This window comes from Rhodnius prolixus, unplaced genomic scaffold (genome assembly GCF_049639745.1).
Source record: "Rhodnius prolixus isolate KJV_2025 unplaced genomic scaffold, Rpr scaffold_21, whole genome shotgun sequence".
In the NCBI taxonomy this organism is placed as follows: domain Eukaryota; kingdom Metazoa; phylum Arthropoda; class Insecta; order Hemiptera; family Reduviidae; genus Rhodnius; species Rhodnius prolixus.
The window spans coordinates 1031387-1051422 of NW_027411606.1; the positions used below are offsets into that span (position 1 = coordinate 1031387).

The 20036-nt window shown below is 34.5% G+C and overlaps 1 long non-coding RNA gene across 2 annotated transcripts in view; it reads right to left on the bottom strand.

Annotated features, from left to right (window-relative positions):
- Nucleotides 1–19661, bottom strand: part of LOC141455067 (uncharacterized) — a 74035-nt gene extending 54374 nt beyond the window's left edge. Inside the window, exons 1-3 of one of the 2 annotated variants that reach the window (XR_012459134.1) lie at nt 19340–19661; nt 19045–19250; nt 18155–18943 (exon numbers count right to left, since the gene is read on the bottom strand). This is a non-coding gene — a long non-coding RNA (uncharacterized lncRNA). Of the gene's footprint in view, nt 1–18154; nt 18944–19044; nt 19251–19339 lie in introns of those variants that run through there. The other variant, XR_012459135.1, reaches the window with a different exon arrangement.
- Between the last annotated feature and the right edge of the window lie 375 nt (nt 19662–20036).

Genomic DNA, 20036 nt, shown 5'->3' on the forward strand with positions numbered 1-20036 from the left:
CGTTTTAATTCATTTTTGTTAATTACTCGTTTGCTTAAAGCACTAGCTAAATATTGCCATAAATCTTCAATGGGATTAAGACCTGGAGACTGCGGAGAGGTTTGGAATACTTTTGGGCAATTATATAACAGTCACTGGTGTATCACCCAAGCCGCAGGTTTGGGGTCGTTCTCTTGGTAGAATTTAAAAGACCCTAAAATACCCAATTTTTGGGCATTTTTTTTCAAATTATTTTTTAATATATTACTATAAACCATTTTGTCCATCACTCCATCAACAAATATTAATTCTCCAAATCCTGATGCGGACATCTAGCCCCAAACCATAACTGCCCCACCTCCACCCGGTGGTGCAGCTTTAAAACCCTTTAAAGTTGGCTGTAAATTCTTCTTTTCGAGTTCAGCATTCGCTTTCCTCCAGACCATATCCCTTCCATCAGGCTAAAAAATATTAAATTTTGATTCATCGCTAGAGTATATCATTCCAAAATTCACTATTTTCATTAAAATATTTTTCGGCAAATTTCCTCTCTTAGCACGATTTATCTTACTGACAAAAGGATTCTTCCAGGCTATTCTACCATGATAGTCGAGTTTTCTTAGCACTCTCCAAACAGTTTCTGCTCCATTTTTGCTCTCTGAACATGTCAAAAATTTCACATAGAAGTTTTGGAGCACTAAGTCGGTGATCTTTTTTAATTCTTTTAATATATAACGCTGCTCTCTGCTGCTCTCTCTCAGAGAGCAGTCGAGGACGGCCTTTTTGTGGGAGTGAAACAATTCTTTTTCTTTTTGGTAACGCTGAATGATGTTCCACGCAGTAGATGTTTTAGGTCCGATCAGTTTTTCTGTCTCTCTAACACTTTTTATTGTCTTTGTGCAAAGAAATTATAATATTTCTTTGTTCAATCGTTGTATTTGTATTTTTGCGCGACATGTTACACCTGGCTTGATTTATATAAACTAATTTAATTATTAATTTCATATTGAATATATGCTTAAGGTATATATTTACAAATTGTATAAATATTCGGGCAAAACCTTGGACAAACTATAAATTATAATAGTGTCCCAATATTTATGAGAATTTGCACTTATTATTATATATATTTTTTTTAATCTACCAAAACATTTTTATGTACTTATTTAAATAGTTTTTATTTAATTAATAGTAATTATAAAATGAAATGAATTTATAAAAATTTGAATAAATGGGTGCCACTTTTAATTTTCGTCAATTTTGTACTTCTGTATGTACTGTCCCAATATTAATGGGAGTCACTGTAAGTACATTTTTTCATCAAATTATAGAGGAAAGTAAATCGGCCACTAAGCAGACTCCAGACTGGAGCGTGTGTTTATCTTATTATTTATTTTTTTTATCAAAAAAAAGAAGCCAAATAAAAAGAAAATATAATCTTGAATCTTGTCACATAAAACTATCATTTATTATAGACATAAGCTACGTAGCCAACCGAAACATGCCGTACATTTACGAACACTACAAAGGTTCCGCCACACTCGACGATCTATAAATCATGAAAATGAATACTAAATAATTATTTGACGTCACGAACTGAGATCATTGTTTCAATATAAAATGGTTTATGCGCATTTTATTTACTATTAAAGGTCTTTCAACTTTTATGTACTAATGTGGTTTGTAGTTTTTTGTATTCGTTTATCTTTTTCCCGTGTTTTTTATTTCTTTTAATGGTGATATATATATTAAAATTACTTATGTATCTCATTAGACGGTTTTTAAATATTGTTTGTAGTTCTCCGTTGTCGGTAATTAATAAACAGGAGAAGATTTATAATGCGGCTTACGTTCACCATTATGGAGTTATACCTCACACTGCTGCACTCAGAGAATTTATACTATGTTAGGACTAGATAAGTTTTTGAACGAGAGGTCTCTTTATTAATATTTTGTTAAGAAAAAATTATTATTCAATTTTACTTTATCCATTTATGGCTTAGCAGATGACTTGATGATTTGCAAAGGATTACAGGGTTCTCAAGAAGAATCCTTTAGCAATTCAGGAAGTATTAACCTAGCAAAAATATGCTTTAGACTTTGCTTAACCGTTGTGACTTAAATTTAAATGCATCAAGCTTGGGTGCTACTAAGCCCTCCAAATCTAAGTACTAAATTCAAATGGATCTGAGAAGCGCCTTGATCAAAGAATATTTTTAAACTTTATAGCGTATTCCTTGGAGAAAGGTTCACAGTTAGCAAGAGATGAGTTACTACAAATTTTGAAAATTAATTAATTGTATTTTATGATCTAAAATGATATCTTCTCTTAATAATAAATAATTATTATTATGGCTATAGTCTTACAGAAAATTTAATGTTTTTCTAATGAACTGTTTTTTTTTACAATAAATGACACGTTCGACTATTCAAGCCCTAATCCTCGGATATAATCCTTAGTAACCTTCCCACAAATATTACAATTCTCCTTCCCAGTTCCTGAAGAAGGGACCAAAGTGTCTAGAACGTCGAACTATCTGTTTAATCAACATTGTGATTTTCGACCCTAGTCAAACATTTCTTTGAAAAATTATATTTTGGTTTAAATTCTAACTCTTTAGAAGTTATGTCTATTATTATGGAGAAAAGATATGGGAAACATCAAACAATTTTAAAAAAGGGAAGGGATTAGCTATGCGGTTAGAGTACTGGACTCCCACGCGGAGGTCCCAGGTTCGAATCCAGCTGCTAACCCTTAGATTTTCTGTTCCTAGGAGCTTCTTACAGCTCACTGTCCGGTGATGGACACTGAGAACACTGTCCGGAGGCCGGCAGTGCACTGAAAAAAGCTCCGGGCGCCAATAACCTTAGATTTTGACGCGCCTTAAATCATTAAAAAATATATATTATATATATAATGGCAGTTTCCTTGAATCGGACCATTGAAACGTTTTGGTGGTAAATGAACAGTTAAAACACTTCCTCGAATACAAACCCTAAACAACCCAAAACCATTTATTCTGCTTCTAAGACAACCTCCTGAAGGCGAACCACAGATTGCTGATAACTTCCGTAAATTAAAGAATTGCTGGGACATCGATACTTCTCCAAGTCCTTAGTGCTTTCAATAAAAAATGCTCCATTTAGGGATGCTAAAAACCCTAAAGATACCTTCCTATCTTTTCTTCGTACTGAGAAATTAAACATGCCAAATAGCTACAAAATAAAGACCCAATGAATAATAATGTTTGAACTCAGTCTGTGTTTGTATTGTTTCAACTTTTTCTCTAGTGAGTTATGCGAGTTAGAAGAACGATTTTTAGTGTTAACAAAATATGAGCAAATTGTAAAAGAAAAACAAAAACTTTAATGACTCATAAATGTTAATCAGCTGATGAAAATAAAGCACACATCAGCACAACACAAAGAAGGTAAATAAGTTTAATGTAGCTTATAAAAAGTTTTATACTTATTTTTATGAATACCAATTTATTATAATTTACCGTAGATATAAAAGGTTAGTGTAGCCGAGCATCTAAATAACATTGGTGGCCGGTAGATGTCAACGCTTTTTACTAGTAGACACCCATTAGATTGTCATTATTTGCAATTACAAGCATGTTATGAGGTGCATAAATTGCCTTTTAACTCTAATTACGGGGCCCATCCTTTACAGACCCACACACTCTAGAGAGAAGCGCTGGTAGCACTTTGTCCCATAATGAAAGGTCGGCCGTATAAACTAGACAGACGAATGAGAGAAAGATGGAGATTGGATGCTTTGTCTGAGAGAGAAAAGAATAGTTATCTAAGAGGCTCGGCAGACATGGTCGGTACACCTAAAACATTTAAAACTATGGTTAGGTTAAAAAAAAATAAATAAATAAAACTAAGACTACGTGAGACTTCCACGAGACAGACAGACAATCTGAATATTAGATAGTCATCCCCCAAGCTTTAGGAACACATTGTCTGGTACTAAAAACTAGAAAGAGATACACTTCATTGCACTCTTATCTAGGAGTGTTTTCAATGTTGGCTATCCCTGTGTATAGGCAATGAGACACGGCTGTAATAGTCCAGTGGGCGTCCAACGAAACTTTACGATTAATTCTCTGGCACACTCCGCTAACCTGCTCCTGTGGGAACGCACCAGACATGCACCACCGCTTCCACTAAACTTGGAAACAGACTTCGTGCCGATGGCACGCTATTTACTTCCATTAGGTAAAGTACAAATGAAGAAAAGGAAAAAAAAAAAATTAAAAAGCACAAGTGATTCCAAATAACCAGAAACAAACTTTCCCACTGTAATCAATTGTTTAGAAAGGTTATCTGGCTTGCAACCCTCATATAACCTTTACTGCTTGCAGTAATTAAACAATTTTAATTGGCCAATTTTCGTAATAATCTAGCTAGAGTCCTACTAACTAAAAGCAGAATGAATCAGTTAAAATTACTTAGAATGGTCGTTAAAATGACCTTCAAATGATCTTAGAACAGAACTGGGGCCGCAGATTAGCCTACAGTGTTCTCTCATTAAAACTACCCCAGATTATGAATTGGTTTAGTGACCAAATTATTAAATTAAGGATTCAAAATTGGTGAGGAATCGGTCGTTTTCTGTAACTCAACCAACCTGCATAGCCACGCCCTGAAGAAGGCAATATATTTGTCGAAATGTTGGCAAAAAGACGAGTTGTTGTTTTTATTTGGACCGATTCCTCGCCAATTTTTAATCCTACTCCTGAATATATAAAAATAATAATAATTAGTAATGGCAGGGAAGGGATTAGCTATGCGGTTAGCGTATTGGATTCCCACGCGGAGGTCCCGGGTTCGAATCCAGCTGCTGACCCTTAGATTTTCTCTTTCTAGGAGCTTCTTACAGTTCACTGTCCGGTGAAGGACAGTGCTGTCTGAAACGAGAGAATACTGTCCGGAGGCCGGCAGTGCATTGAAAAAAAGCTCCGGGCGCCAATAACCTGAGATGATGACGCGTCTTAAATAATTTAAAAAAATAAATAAATAAAATTTAGTAATGGCCCACATTTTTATTTGGTAGAAGATGATCTCTGACAGATATGATTAAAAATTGGGCACAAGTAACTTCCACAGTTATTGTGTTCTTGTTAGCTAGAGTACCCGTAAGCTACTTAGGAAAAATGGGCTCCAAATAGTTTAAAAAAAATCAATCTTTGGCTTAAAGATTTTCAACATGTGAATCCACATTATGGCGACAAGAAATAGATAGAGGATGTCATCCTAAACTTCTTTGCCACGACTAGGCAGTGAGAGCGTTAACATTTCACTTCTTACTTCTCAAAACTTGTTGGGTACAAAAGGTAAGTTATTTTGGAACTAGATCTTTTTCAGATACCGTATTTATATACGATTGAGATGGACTATCCTACATTCATTTGATAATTTGAAGAGCAAAAATTTTACAAGAATGGTGTTGATCCACGTGAAATTTTATTTGTAAATGTAAAGTATCCTAAGGCTGCTTGTAACTGGGTTGATTAACTAGTTTCAGTCAGATTTTGGTCCAGTTAATATTTCCGCCTATTGTTGGTAAACTGTTCTTGGTATCTCTGTAGAATATATTCATAATTACAGACTGGTTTCTTTAGCAAATATCCTCAATATTTTGTTCAAAGTAGATATTGATTTATTTACAACAATAAATTGTAAACTTTGTTTCGTACCACACCTCTATTTTGTATCATAACTTTGTAACGGTTTCAGTAAACTGGTGCTACTTCATCTTTTACCGTTTAGATTAGACATAAAGTTCTCAGAGCAGTCAACGAAGCATTTTCTTCAACATACTATTAATGGCAAGGTTGCATGTGCCTGTTTTAAAAGGCTTGCATACGTGATCTGTGCTGACAATAATTTCTGTGGGAAGGTTTCTAAACTTTTATTGCGTTTAGCTGAGTTATTTATTTCTTTTTTTTTTTATGTATTTATTTATTTATTAAATCACTTGAATAATACACTATTATCGGCTCGTTGCTAGGTAACAATTAGCTACTGTTTCCTGGTTATTATTGCTATATCTAGTAGTCAGTAGAAAGGCTCTGTATGACTTATAGTAGATGAATTCCACTTAAACATAGTTTAATAATATTTTCTAGCTTCTTAATTCTGAATTTCAGAAACTGCGTAAAATAACTATGGCTTAAATATCTGAGATTAAAGAATATTTGTACGTTAGAACGTTAAGAATAGTAATAAAAGATAATCTAAATAAAGATAATGCACTCCAGATTTTTTTATAATATAACAGACCAATCTTCTTTTGAATTTGAAAGAGAGATAATTGAACAATCAACATTTTTTTCTTTTATTTTCTTTCGCAGAACCTTCTCGTTTTTATGAAATGAATGTTAAACTTTGGAATATAAAATAACAAAGTAAGACTTGAGATACACAAAAAGGTTAATCACACCCTCACGGCACCAAAATATTGACTATTCAAAAAAGTTTGAAAATAGTATTTTAGAAAAGAAAAAGCCATGAATCTTAACTGTAATTATAGTAAATTTACAAGTTTTCTATGTATAAATACAAATCTCTTTTTCTTTTAGAGCTGGACCGAAAATTTAAAAAAAGGAATTGTAATTATACAGAGGATAGACTCGAGATGGGCCGAAACGTCTTCAAAAGAAAAAGTATCAGAAGAAATGGAGACATATAATTTTTTTAAAGGATACATTGGAAGTACGAGGGTCGTTTGAAAAGTCCGTGCAAAGTCAGAGAGATAGCACTACTGGCGCGAATCGAGGTTATGTTTAGTTAGTAGCATCTCTTGGAAGAACACACAACCAAGTTTCAGCCAGATCGGTCTATTTCTTTGTGTTTGGCATTCGTTTGAATCGAGGAAGTCGAGTGATTTTCAAAAAATGGACGAAAAAGAATTTCGTGTGTTGATTAAACACTACTTTATGAAAGGCAAAACGCCTCAGGAGACTAAAGAGAAGCTTGATAAACATTATGGTGACTCCTGCACCTTCGATTAGAACAGTTTATAAGTGGTTTCAAAATTTTCGGAGTGGCCATATGGGCACAAGTGACGCTGAACGTTCTGGACGCCCTGTTGAGGTTACTATTCCAGAAATCATTGATAAAATCCATGATATGGTGATGGATGACAGAAGAGTGAAGGTGCTTGATATTGCTAGTGCTGTGGGCATCTCGAATGAACGGGTACATAATATTTTGCATCAACATTTGGACATGACAAAGCTATCCGCAAGATGGGCGCCGCGATTGCTCACGCTTGACCAAAAACGAAATCGTGTGAATTGTTGCAAGGACGGTTTGCAGCTGTTCCAGAAGAATCCGCAGGACTTTAAGCGTCGTTTCGTCACTGTGGATGAAACATGGATACATCACTACACTCCTGAGACCAAAGAACAGTCTAAACAATGGGTTACCAAGGGGGAATCTGCGTCAAAAAAGGCGAAGACCATTCCTTCGGCCGGAAAGATTATGGCGACTGTCTTTTGGGATTCGCAAGGAATAATCCTCATCGACTATCTCGAAAAGGGTAAAACTATTACAGGTGCATATTATTCATCGTTATTGGACCGTTTGAAAACCGAGCTGCAAGAAAAACGCCCACGATTGGCCCACAAAAAAGTCCTTTTCCATCTCGACAACGCACCAGCTCACACCTCAGCAGTTGTGGTCGCAAAATTAATGGAAATAGGGTTCCAACTCGTTTCACATCCCCCCTATTCTCCAGACTTAGCTCCCTCGGACTACTATTTGTTCCCCAATATGAAGAAATGGCTGGCGGGAAAAAGATTTTATTCAAACGAGGAGGTGATTGCAGAAACGAATGGCTATTTTTCAGACTTGGACAAATCCTATTATTCGGAAGGGATCAACAAACTAGAGCAGCGTTGGACGAATTGTATAAGCCTAAAAGGAGATTATGTTGAAAAATAAAAAAGGTTTACCCCAAAAAATTAAGTAGTTTTTATTTTTGCACGGACTTTTCAAACGACCCTCTTACAAGTTTTCTATGTAGAAATTCAATATCTTTATGTTTTAGAGCTGGTCTGAAAATTCAAAAGGAGGAATTGTAATTATACAGAGGATAGACTCGAGATGGGCCGAAACGTCTTCAAAAGAAAGAGTATAAGAAGGTATGAAGTCATTTATTTTTTTTTTAAAGGATACGTTGGAAGTAAGTATAAGAAGGTATGATAAAAATGATATTACAATTTTTGACATTCCCATGTAGCAATAAGATGGGCTAAAAGTAGTAAAGGAACACATACAGAAAATCGGAAAAGGAATTTAGCAGGACAAAGTACAAAGTAGTACAAGATAAAAATGGAGTCAGATGGGAATCACATTATGTTATTTCAGGAGATATAACCTTCACTCCAAAAGAAAAAGAAAAGTGAAGAAACATAGACAAAAGAATCTGCCTTTCTTCTTGTATTTACGTTCTGATTTTATGCCGACCTACTTATTGCCATGATATCCTTTTTTTCTTTTCTTATCCAATCGACCAGCGCAAAAGAACTTTGGTATCTGCCGCACCATCACCGTCCACCATCTTTGACCCTACATTTATTTGTAATAAACTTCAAACACATACAGGAGCTTGTAGCCAGTGAAAGAGAAGCTTTCAATTACCACCAGTTTCCATTTGCCTTTTTATATCTTCCATTATTTATGGTGTTTATTTCAGAAGGTGTAATCATCATCAGGTCGGTAGGAATCAACTTGGGACTTTTATTCAAGACAGCATAATTTATTTTCTGGTATCTATTGGTAACGGATTCACTTGTTGTTATTACACATTTATACTAGTTATAAATTCGACTGAAAAGTTAAATTTCAATAAAAATACAACATAAGAGAACTTATTAAAGAATGTATCAAGAATATATTGCTCGTATTTTGAAAACAATTCTATCCATACTAATATTTTGTGTAAATTACTAAAAATTCACCCCGAAATATGATAATATTTCTTCAGACGGACGACATCCTTAAGGGAAGAAATGCACATAGTTCCCCTTCCACGTGGAACCTCCAAAAGAGGCCCTGAAACTTTAGATAGAAATCCATCCAACTAAGAGAAGCTGTATGATCACATATTAGAGGTACTAGGCGCCACGGTATCTGAGCGGTTAGAGGCGAAACCTGCGAAGCTAATATGTATTGTGGTACTGGGTTCGATTCCCGGTCTTTAGGCCTTGGATTTTATTTAATGGTTAATAAAAGAAATTTACAGTAAAGTATGTTTGCTTGACGCCTCCGTCCACGACACCTAATTGGTAGCTGGACGTTAAGCCCCGCCTGATAAAGTAGGCGATTACTTTACTTCACTTTACTTATTAGAGGTACTTAGAGGCGAGTAAAGTAGAAGATATAGCAGTTCAGTCACTCTAGTTACTTGGAATGAATCTACAGATTTTCTCATAATTTACCAGGACGAAAAAATCCAACGAATCGAAATATTCATCTCCCTGAAAACGAAGGGACAAGTTCTGGCATAATAAAGCGCTGCAAAGGGCTACGCAATTTCATTAGACTCATCACATGCTGTTTTTGACTTATCAAAACGATTTCAACTGAGCTGCTGCTCGAAATGATCTAATCACCTTAATGAGATACTTTGTAAATATATTGTTAGCGTAAGTATTTATTATAAAGTGTTTTTTTTTTAAGTTAAGCTTATATAAATAAACCAAACAAAGCTTAGTTAGCGCTCCAGATAAAGATCTGATCACGAGCAGCTTTTAAGAAACATTACACAAACCCTAGAGAGGGGAGTTGACTCTTAAGTTTCCAGCTAAGTAGTAGATTTCATATATTTATAATTAGTCATGCCCTTAGGTACTCCCCAGCAAATCAGAATCGTGGGCTGAAGCCAAATTAATCAGTACTCTATTCTTGTTCTCTTACTTTCATCTCTTCTATTCCCCCCTCAAATCCATCATGTGAAACTAAAACACACTTTCTTTTCCTTCCTGATTGAAGTACATCCAGTTAACAAATATAAAGTTGAGATTAAGAGTATTACTGTAAGATTGTAAGATACTCATCTTACTTTGTAAGTGCATTAAATGAAATAAATGTTCAATGGTTATCTGTTATCTTAATTACATGATTTCCTAAGGAAGCAGAAGTGCTGGTTGAAGAATGGTTTACCTTTCTCAATAATCTTCTGATTACATAACTTTTTAAATAAACTATATCGGAATCCGTGAGTTTAGGGTTGCTTTTATGTTTGTATTAAAGTTGTAAATAGAAAGAGCTAGTGCTTTTATCCAATTAATTAAAGAAAATTTCAGAAAATTCTTTATATAATTTAACTATTTTAAAAATCCTTGTAGAAAAAGTCATTCGATAGAATATTCGTGATATCTAGTTAGCTAACTGAAGGCGTAATTCAATTTTTATTTTATTTTTATTTATTTATCTATTTTTAATGTTTTGCTGATAATTTGTAGGCTTAGCAAATGCTGATAATTACTTTTTTGAAGGCAATATTGATATGGATTGTTGAATCAAGACATTTTATTTGAAAGTGTTTTGTATTTGATTTTTATATACTCAAAAATTATGCAGGATAATTGTCGATGTCTCTGTCGATATGCTGACCGTTGATTTAGATCAAAATGATAAATCAAATTTTCTATTCTAATAAATCTAAAATTTAATGAGAATAGAAAGAATTTAAAAAATATGAATCAAATAATGGATGTCAAAAAGGTACAAACAGAGTTATGTTTTCCTTCAAAACTCAGTAAGGTAGATCCAGTTGCTAATAACAAATCCAATGATTTTTGGGGAATATCGAGGTGCGGTCATCAATAAATACAACTTTTTTGCTTTATATTAACGTTTCAGTAATTTTTACTACCTTCTTCGGGGTATTATACAACAGTTATGATGATATACTCGTAGCTTTACATTGAACTTCACAAACTTTTGTTATAATACCCTGAAGAAGGTAGTAATAATTACCGAAGCGTTGGTATAAAGCAAAAAAGTTGTTTTTATTTGAGACCGCACCTCGATATTCACCAAAAATCATCCATCAACAACGGACGAAATAATCCAAAAACCTTCAAACAAATCCAATGTTTGCATTCCTTTTCTTCACAATTTCATCAAATCTGCATCTAGAGGGAGGAGAAAAACCTTGCAAAACTACAAGAAGGTGTAATTAATTGCTTTAATAATATTAAAATAATAATTGTTTAAATAATTATTGCTTTAAGCAATAAAATGTTTAGGTCCCGTTGAAAGAATGCTATCGAATCGATAGCTCATTCAAGCACTGAACTGATTTCCTGAACAATGCAGGAGAAGAGATCGTTCCAGACAGGAATAGAGTGATTGGGATGGTAGGGCCGAGCTCTTAGTGGCAGAGGCAGGTAATCAAGTAACAATACTTGAATTTTTTCGTAAAATTACACAATTTTTACATTAATTTCAAAGCAGATTACATAATAATACATACGCATACAAAATTTAAGAAAGAATAGTGTAAATCTAAACAATTTTAAAATTATTTATTTGTTGCCATAAATTTTATTATTCTATCCTGATTTTACAACAGTTTTATCTGATAATCAATCTAAAACAGTAAGTTATTAAAATGATTAGTGAATGAGATTATCAATAAGCACTCGTATACCCTTAGCCATTATAGAATTTCTCAATTTCAATTTCTTACTGATCTTTGATAAAAATGCAATGATTATTATTTTTTTTATCTATTTTATTACCTAGTACGAGGGTCGTTTGAAAAGTCCGTGCAAAGTCAGAGAGATAGCACCACTGGCGCGTATCGAGGTTATGTTTAGTTAGTAGCATCTCTTGGAAGAACACCTACCAAGTTTCAGCCAGATCGGTCTATTGCTTTGTGTTTGGCATTCGTTTGAATCGAGGAAGTCGAGTGATTTTCAAAAAAGGGACGAAAAAGAATTTCGTGTGTTGATTAAACACTACTTTATGAAAGGCAAAACGCCTCAGGAGACTAAAGAGAAGCTTGATAAACATTATGGTGACTCTGCACCTTCGATTAGAACAGTTTATAAGTGGTTTCAAAATTTTCGGAGTGGCCATTTGGGCACAAGTGACGCTGAACGTTCTGGACGCCCTGTTGAGGTTACTACTCCAGAAATCATTGATAAAATCCATGATATGGTGATGGATGACAGAAGAGTGAAGGTGCGTGAGATTGCTGGTGCTGTGGGCATCTCGAATGAACAGGTACATAATATTTTGCATCAACATTTGGACATGACAAAGCTATCCGCAAGATGGGTGCCGCGATTGCTCACGCTTGACCAAAAACGAAATCGTGTAAGGACGGTTTGCAGCTGTTCCAGAAGAATCCGCAGGACTTTAAGCGTCGTTTCGTCACTGTGGATGAAACATGGATACATCACTACACTCCTGAGACCAATGAACAATCTAAACAATGGGTTACCAAGGGGGAATCTGCGCCAAAAAAGGCGAAGACCGTTCCTTCGGCCGGAAAGATTATGGCGACTGTCTTTTGGGATTCGCAAGGAATAATCCTCATCGACTATCTGGAAAAGGGTAAAACTATTACAGGTGCATATTATTCATCGTTATTGGACCGTTTGAAAACCGAGCTGCAAGAAAAACGCCCACGATTGGCCCACAAAAAAGTCCTTTTCCATCACGACAACGCACCAGCTCACACCTCAGCAGTTGTGGTCGCAAAATTAATGGAAATAGGGTTCCAACTCGTTTCACATCCCCCCTATTCTCCAGACTTGGCTCCCTCGGACTACTATTTGTTCCCCAATATGAAGAAATGGCTGGCGGGAAAAAGATTGCAGAAACGAATGGCTATTTTTCAGACTTGGACAAATCCTATTATTCGGAAGGGATCAACAAACTAGAGCAGCGTTGGACGAAGTGTATAAGCCTAAAAGAAGACTATGTTGAAAAATAAGAAAGGTTTACCCTAAAAAATTAAGTAGTTTTTATTTTTGCACGGACTTTTCAAACGACCCTCGTATATATTTTAATTTGCACAAATTATTTCCACTACTTGGAAACTATAGTTATAAAAAGCTTTTATTATTCCAAATATATTCATGAACAAATTAGAGAATATTCAATTTCTATTTATAAAGTTATAGAATGAGTTAAAAGTTATAGTAACATACAACATACTTCTCTGTGTGTTGCTTGTATAATCCATTCAATAAAGCGAAACTTCCAATTTATTGATCTTCTTCCCAATTTGAAACTTTTGCAGAGTATTTAATTAAGCTTAAGGCTAGATGAACGAGTCCGTACTATTCCAGCATCAAATTAAAATATCTTGTAAATAAATTAAGAACGAATAGCAATGTATTTCACATCAACAACAGCCCAGAAATATTTTTCAAAGATGTATGCGTAATTATAAATTAAAATTTGTGCACCAATTTAAGCTTAAAATAAAATGATAATCATTAACTGGAGTAAACTGTTAGATAATGACTCTCTTTCATGTTTCTACAGAGCTCAGAAACTTTGGGTTCATGCTTGTTTCTCATTAATCACAAATACTAGGATTACTAGTCTTACAAGGCTATGCTCCCTTCACGTTCAAAGTATTATTTTTGCATTTCCTTGGAAATAAAAAAAATAAGAAGAAGACGAAAAAAAGAAAATACAAGAACGGAACAAGAATAATTATTTAGTCGCCTCATCATAATTTAATTTCTTCAGAGATTCTTCATTTCTTCAGTATTAGTTATTACGGTAAGAATTATGTTAAAATAATGAGTGAAATACGTCAATCAACGCCTTTCAGAATACTATACAATTATATGCAAATAATATTTCTATAATAACCAGTAATTTTATCATATTTTAATTGAAATACAATAATTAGACTGCATAAATTCATAAATTATTTCACACGAAAACAAACAGCTTAAAAGTGTATAAATAAATAACAATAATTAAACTAGTTTTATTATTGTAATAACCATTTCCTTTCATTAAAAATCACTCACAATCTGCAGCTTACTGTTGGTCTAGTTGCAGTTAGCCTGATTGTTCTAACAGTAAATTTAGAATTTTAGAGGTTATAAGACCTTTTCAATTTTTGTTACTATATTGTAAAAAGTAAAGTAATCGCCTATTTTTTCAGGCGGGGCTTAACATCCAACTACCAATAAGGTGTCGTGGACGGAATGCTTTGCTAGTTGAAAACTTTGTTACTATATTGTAGATTTCAGTAGAATGAGCAATTTTTAAGTTTAAGTGAGTGTTTGTAACAATACGAGCTACAGTTTGCAAGTGGTTTCTGTAAACCACTTCTGCAGGCCCCTTTATATTTTACTCATGAATATTGGGGGTCTCCATATTAATGTTTGTATGTTTGGCTGCGGTACCCTAAGTGATACCAACTCGTGATACCCCCTAAAAGCCAATTTTCCTGAATAAAATGCTGATAAAAACAGAATAATCATCCAGCAATTTTGGGAGAAAATCGCGAAAAAATGAGAAATAATTTTATTAAAGTAGTGAACACTAAGTAAAGTAAAGTAAAGTAATCGTTTATTTTTTCAGGCGGGCTTAACGTCCAACTACCATTACTAGGTGTCGTGGACGGAGGCGACTAGCAAACTACTATTTCTCATTTAACCAATAAATAAAATCCAAGGCCTAAAGACTGGGAATCGAACCCAGTACCACAATGCATATTAGCTTTGCAGGTCTTAGTGAACACTATTGACAATTGATTTTACTGATCAAGTTCAAAAAAAAATTATTACGCATTCAAAGAACTTGTGATGAAAACTTAAATTCGAAGTTTAAACGAATCAAGTTGATTTCGGAGAGTAAAAATTTTGAAGTTCAATCTTGGAATTACTTAGACTTCGTCCGCTTTTTACAGCTGAGAAATTGTAAAGCTCACTTTTAGTATCGTGCTTAACTGTTCTACTAGAACAGAAAACTAGTCAGGTTGTTATGCTTCAAACAGTTCTATTAATTTACTGTATCAGTGCTGTAATATTTACCTGTAAAATTTTACAACATCTTTTATAAAATGAACATTTTTATCTTATCTCTCTCTAATAAAATTGGTGCACTAAATTTAATAATAAATTAGGTAAGTAAATAAACTGACGCCAGGAAAATACTCCTTTCGTTTTACTTGTAACCTTAGATAAAGTGTATTATATTATAGTTTTGTGTATTGTTATTGACTTGCATCAACTTTTGGATGTGAGTACAATGGAAAGAAACAAAACTTGGTAGTTGAAAGTAGCAGTTGAGAGGGAGTGAGCTTAGTTGGCCAAGTTGTCGACAGAATGTGCGAGGCTCACAGCTTAGACTGGTAGCCCTAAGTTCCATTCGAACGGTGAGAAGAACCAACCAACTCACTGATGTTATTTGAACATAATGTAATCATAAAAAACTTTAAACTTTGTGCTTTGTACACTCATAACTCTCTTTTACTGCAATAAAGCAATTCTAATTAAAACAAAATTAACTAAAACAAAAATTAACACCATGTAATTTAAATGGTGATATTGGTTCAGCAGATTGGCTGAGAATTGTGATTGAATCTACACCTGGTAGCACAGTCTCTCTTCTTTTTTCCCTTTATAGAAGTTTACACTTTCTTTCCTCTAAGCTGATCTCTAAGCCTCCACAGTACAGAGGTTCTCTGTTTTAATCTACTCTGCATTAAATTAAAATTTTATTAAACGACATAAATCAACAGCCCCCGTTAGGTAAGGAACTCAGGCAAAAAAAAGTCCATTGTTCCCCGTCTACCTTTCGCCAACAAAGGAGTTATTATTGACAACATATTGTGGAGTGATAAGACCGTACTTAATGCCAAAATAGCGCATTAGATGTAAGCATCCCTACCCATAGAGTTGCAAAATGTTACAAATAAAAGCAGCAGATTTACGAGTTTAAAATCATTAGAAAAAAACAATAAAATGAACAAAAACATTTTTATTTCTCTCAGCAAAACGGATTATTCTGGTGTTATTAAAACTCGATATTATATTTGAAAATGTAGTAACCGTATTACTCTTAACAGTACCGACGGAAATAAAAATTAGGTATCTTTGTAGTTAGTACGATATGTACCTTTAGATTAAAGAAAAGCAACAGCACCATTTTCCTCAAACCTTAGAAAACCTCACTTGCATTAAATAGGTTTTCTTAACAAAGTACTCAAGTTAATAAATGGATTTGCTATAAAAATAATATATAAGTGAAGGGATTAGCTATTTAGTTAGCGTATTGGATTCCCACGCGGAGGTCCCGGTTTGAATCCAGCTGCTGACCCTTAGATTTTCTCTTCCAAGGAGCTCCAAACTGCTCACTGCCCGGTGATGGTTAGTGTTGTCTGTAACAAGAGAACACTGTCCAGAGGCCGGCAGTGCACTGAAAATAGCTCCGGGCGCTAATAACCACAGATGTTGACGTGCCTTAAATCAATTTAAAAAAAAAAAATAATAATAATAATACAATATATATCTTGCTGAAGAGAATATGGCACAGAATGCTGTTTATAATTCTTTTTTTCCAGAACACTGCTGGCCTTCGGATGGTGTTTTCATTAAAGACAACATTGTCCATCACCGGGCAGTCAGCTGTTAGAAGCTTCTTGGCAGAGAACGTAGTCAGCAGCTGGATTCGAACCCGAGGTCTCCGCGTTGGAATCCAGTATTCGCTACCACTGTTTATAGATGCATTTTACTAAGAAAATATAAAGATACTTCTCTGGGAAACGTTTCAAAAAATTGCCCTTTATGTGCATGTAATGTAGTCTACAAAGATTAAAGAAAATCGGCGAAATCATTTTCACGAAAATCGCTAGTATGCGGAAAAAAGTCATTGTAATAAGATATTCTTTACAGTTGATGGATTGCGGCTGAAACCCTAGGGTTAAACTCGCACTAAAACTGCTAGAGATAACTTATTGTTTGTTTAGGATATTTTAAAACCTAGATTTCCGGTAAAAAAATCCATTTTGAAAAAGTGACGCAACCACAAAAAGAGAAACTAAAAAAATGGACACCTACTAATAATGGTATTATTGTTATTGTTGTATTGAACTGTACGTAAGAGCAGCACAAATAACTCAGAGCAGGCTTACTCTTCGAGTGACTGGAGTGTTTATGGGTCTGCTGTTCCCGGATGGTAATTGTTAATGGCCTTGCCGAGAAGAACTGCCGCCTCTACTCCGAACACACTCTGCCCAGCTACTTGAGTTACCCGCCTAAAATTCCCGACTCTTTAATAGCCTCCAGCCACCATACAATGAACCAAACGAGTTTCCATACTTTTACTTATTTATTTTTTTCTTTACCTTCCTCCCAGCGCGTACCTCTTTCTAAGAAGTGACATTTTTGCTTGTAGTTACGCCGTTGTTAAATGTTTCAAATAGTTTCTTTTTATTCTCACTTTGATTTAATAAACTTAATTGAGGATTATGATGTAGTGGTGCAGATATCGTTGGATGCCAAGGAAGGATGTACAGCGCATCTCGTATCCATATTAGGAAAACATTTTTTTACACTTTTTCCTTATGTATATATACATGCATCGAGACTTACATTAGTCTTTCTCCACCTAACCATTAAAGCATAAATCTTACGCTGTTTCTTCAGCATAATGACGCCTTTATAAAAAATTAATTTAAAGTTATTCTACTAATTCTATCCGTCATAGCGAGCACGTTTATTTTATCCCTGACCAGTTTTGGGCTTGGATACATCATTTTGTTCAGTGCTAAATTTATTTTACAGCCTTTCTTTACAAGTTAACCCCTTTAACTTAAATCAGCTGACCTAAACACATTTTCAATGATTCTACAGAATTTAAAAACGATTGGAAGTAAAGTTTTTTTACTGTCTGCGCCCAAGAAATACCTTGAATCACTTTTAGATTCCCGGAAATGCCAAATAGAGGGCAGAAGATTCTTTTCATTGTTTTGGGTTCCCAAGCCAGTGATTGCTACGCACGAAGAAATTCTGTGAACGACAAGACAAACGCTATACTCTTCACCAAACGCACACCCACTTTTAACCGACAAGATCAGATGTAATAACACTCTCATTCCGTGGTCTACCCACGTGAAGTACTTAGGGCTAACTTTAGACGACAAACTGACTTTCACTGCGCACGTTCAGGACAAAGTAAACGCAGGCAAACTGGACTATACGACTATTATTTCCTCTTCTCTCACGTGACTCCAAAATGACTGTGACTAACAAACTACTCCTTTACAAAGTAGTCATTAGGCCGATATTGCTGTACGCCTGCTCCGCCTGGAGCCTGACTTGCAGTAGTAGCAACATCAAGCAACTTCAGATAGCCCAAAACAAATTTCGCAGACTCGCAACAGATTCTCCACGATGTACTAGAATTGACTCACTCCACGAGACTGCGTCCATTATCCCCCGGTACACTCCTTTATCCAAAATCGCCTGCTCAAACTCCTTTCCATCCTAGACTGCCATCCCAATCCACTATGCCGCGACATAGCCTCCTACAGATCCTTCTACAACACACAGACACAGAAGACTAAAACATATCCTACTCTAACTCTCTACACTAGCTGCAGGTTTTTACTCTCCTTTTTTCCCTGCATTCCAATCCTCCTCACCTAACTTTTCTTTTACTTCACTTAGTTAAGAAGGTTGAAATGTATTATACATTTATACTTCTATATTTATTTTATGTATATATGTATTATAATAAATATATATTCTTCTTCTTAAAAAAAAAAAAATCTGTGACATGGAGGTTAATGTTTAAAAATAAGTACAAGAGGAACTATAGGAGAAAAATGGATGGAAGCACACTTTCAGCCATGGGTTAGCCCGGTTAATTTTATGAAGAGGATATTCTCCTGATCAACTCTTAACATCAATCATTGAAGATGTTATTTAAACCCTCATTAATACGAATTGGACATCTGTGAATGAAATTGAAACTGACACATAGCATCTATAGTTCACTAGACTATACTCTCAATAAAAAAGGTTAAGGTGTATTAGAGCTTAAAGAAACACTTACCAGGCTGACGAGCGAATAAGCAGTGATGTTCTTTAGACCAGGTATCATCCTGGATATCATACAAGAGAAGAAGAATATCCTTTTCAAATAATATTGCGGAATAGCCACGCAAACGTCAGAAGAGCTGCAAAAGTTTTTTGGCAACATTTTTCAAGTCTAGATGTTCTGACTTTTCTTCTTAGTCCATGCACTTTTGAAGTCGGATCCTATAAGAGACCAAAAACCAAATATTACTTTTTTGGGGGGTACAATCTGCGATTTTTTCGCCAATAAGTTATTGATTGATCTTAAATACCAAATGTTAAAATGCACTTTTTGCATTACGAGGTCACCTAGGACATTTACTTTCAATTAAACACAAAAATGAAAATTTAACGAGGAGTGAAAGAAAATAATAATAATAATAATATTAGAAAAGTGAAACATTTCCTGATGAGTTATTCAAAGTGAAATCTAAACCAAGCCCAGTTGTGTAATTTAACACATTATTTGACTAGAACTGCTGTCAGTCATAGTACAGATTTCTATGTCCACTGGCAACCTAACTAAATGTAGAAATAATTGTTAAACACCGGTTCATGTGACCAATTATTCGAACCTTTGGTTTGTAAACTAACTATCAGACATGCTCATTCTTTGCTAATAATCACATGTTATTAAACTTTATACATGTGTTGACCTGTTTTCTTCTGTGATTTTTTTTTTTTGTAATTCAGTTTTTGAAATAATATATTAGAAAACTTTATAAATAATATTCTATGTGTTTCATTATTATTTCATAAGATACTAACATTACTCGTAAAACTAAGTCTACTGCGATCTATAGGATCAGCGTTTGCAAGGAATGCTGAAAATAGAAAGAACGTCGTCTAAAAAAAGTAAAATACGACCGAGCGGTTATAGAGTGGCTGATCTAAGTGTGCAAATTTCTTCTATGCAGGAACAATATGTTTCGTTAATAAGTAGGTTTCAAGGGTGTTTGTTGTTTGTGT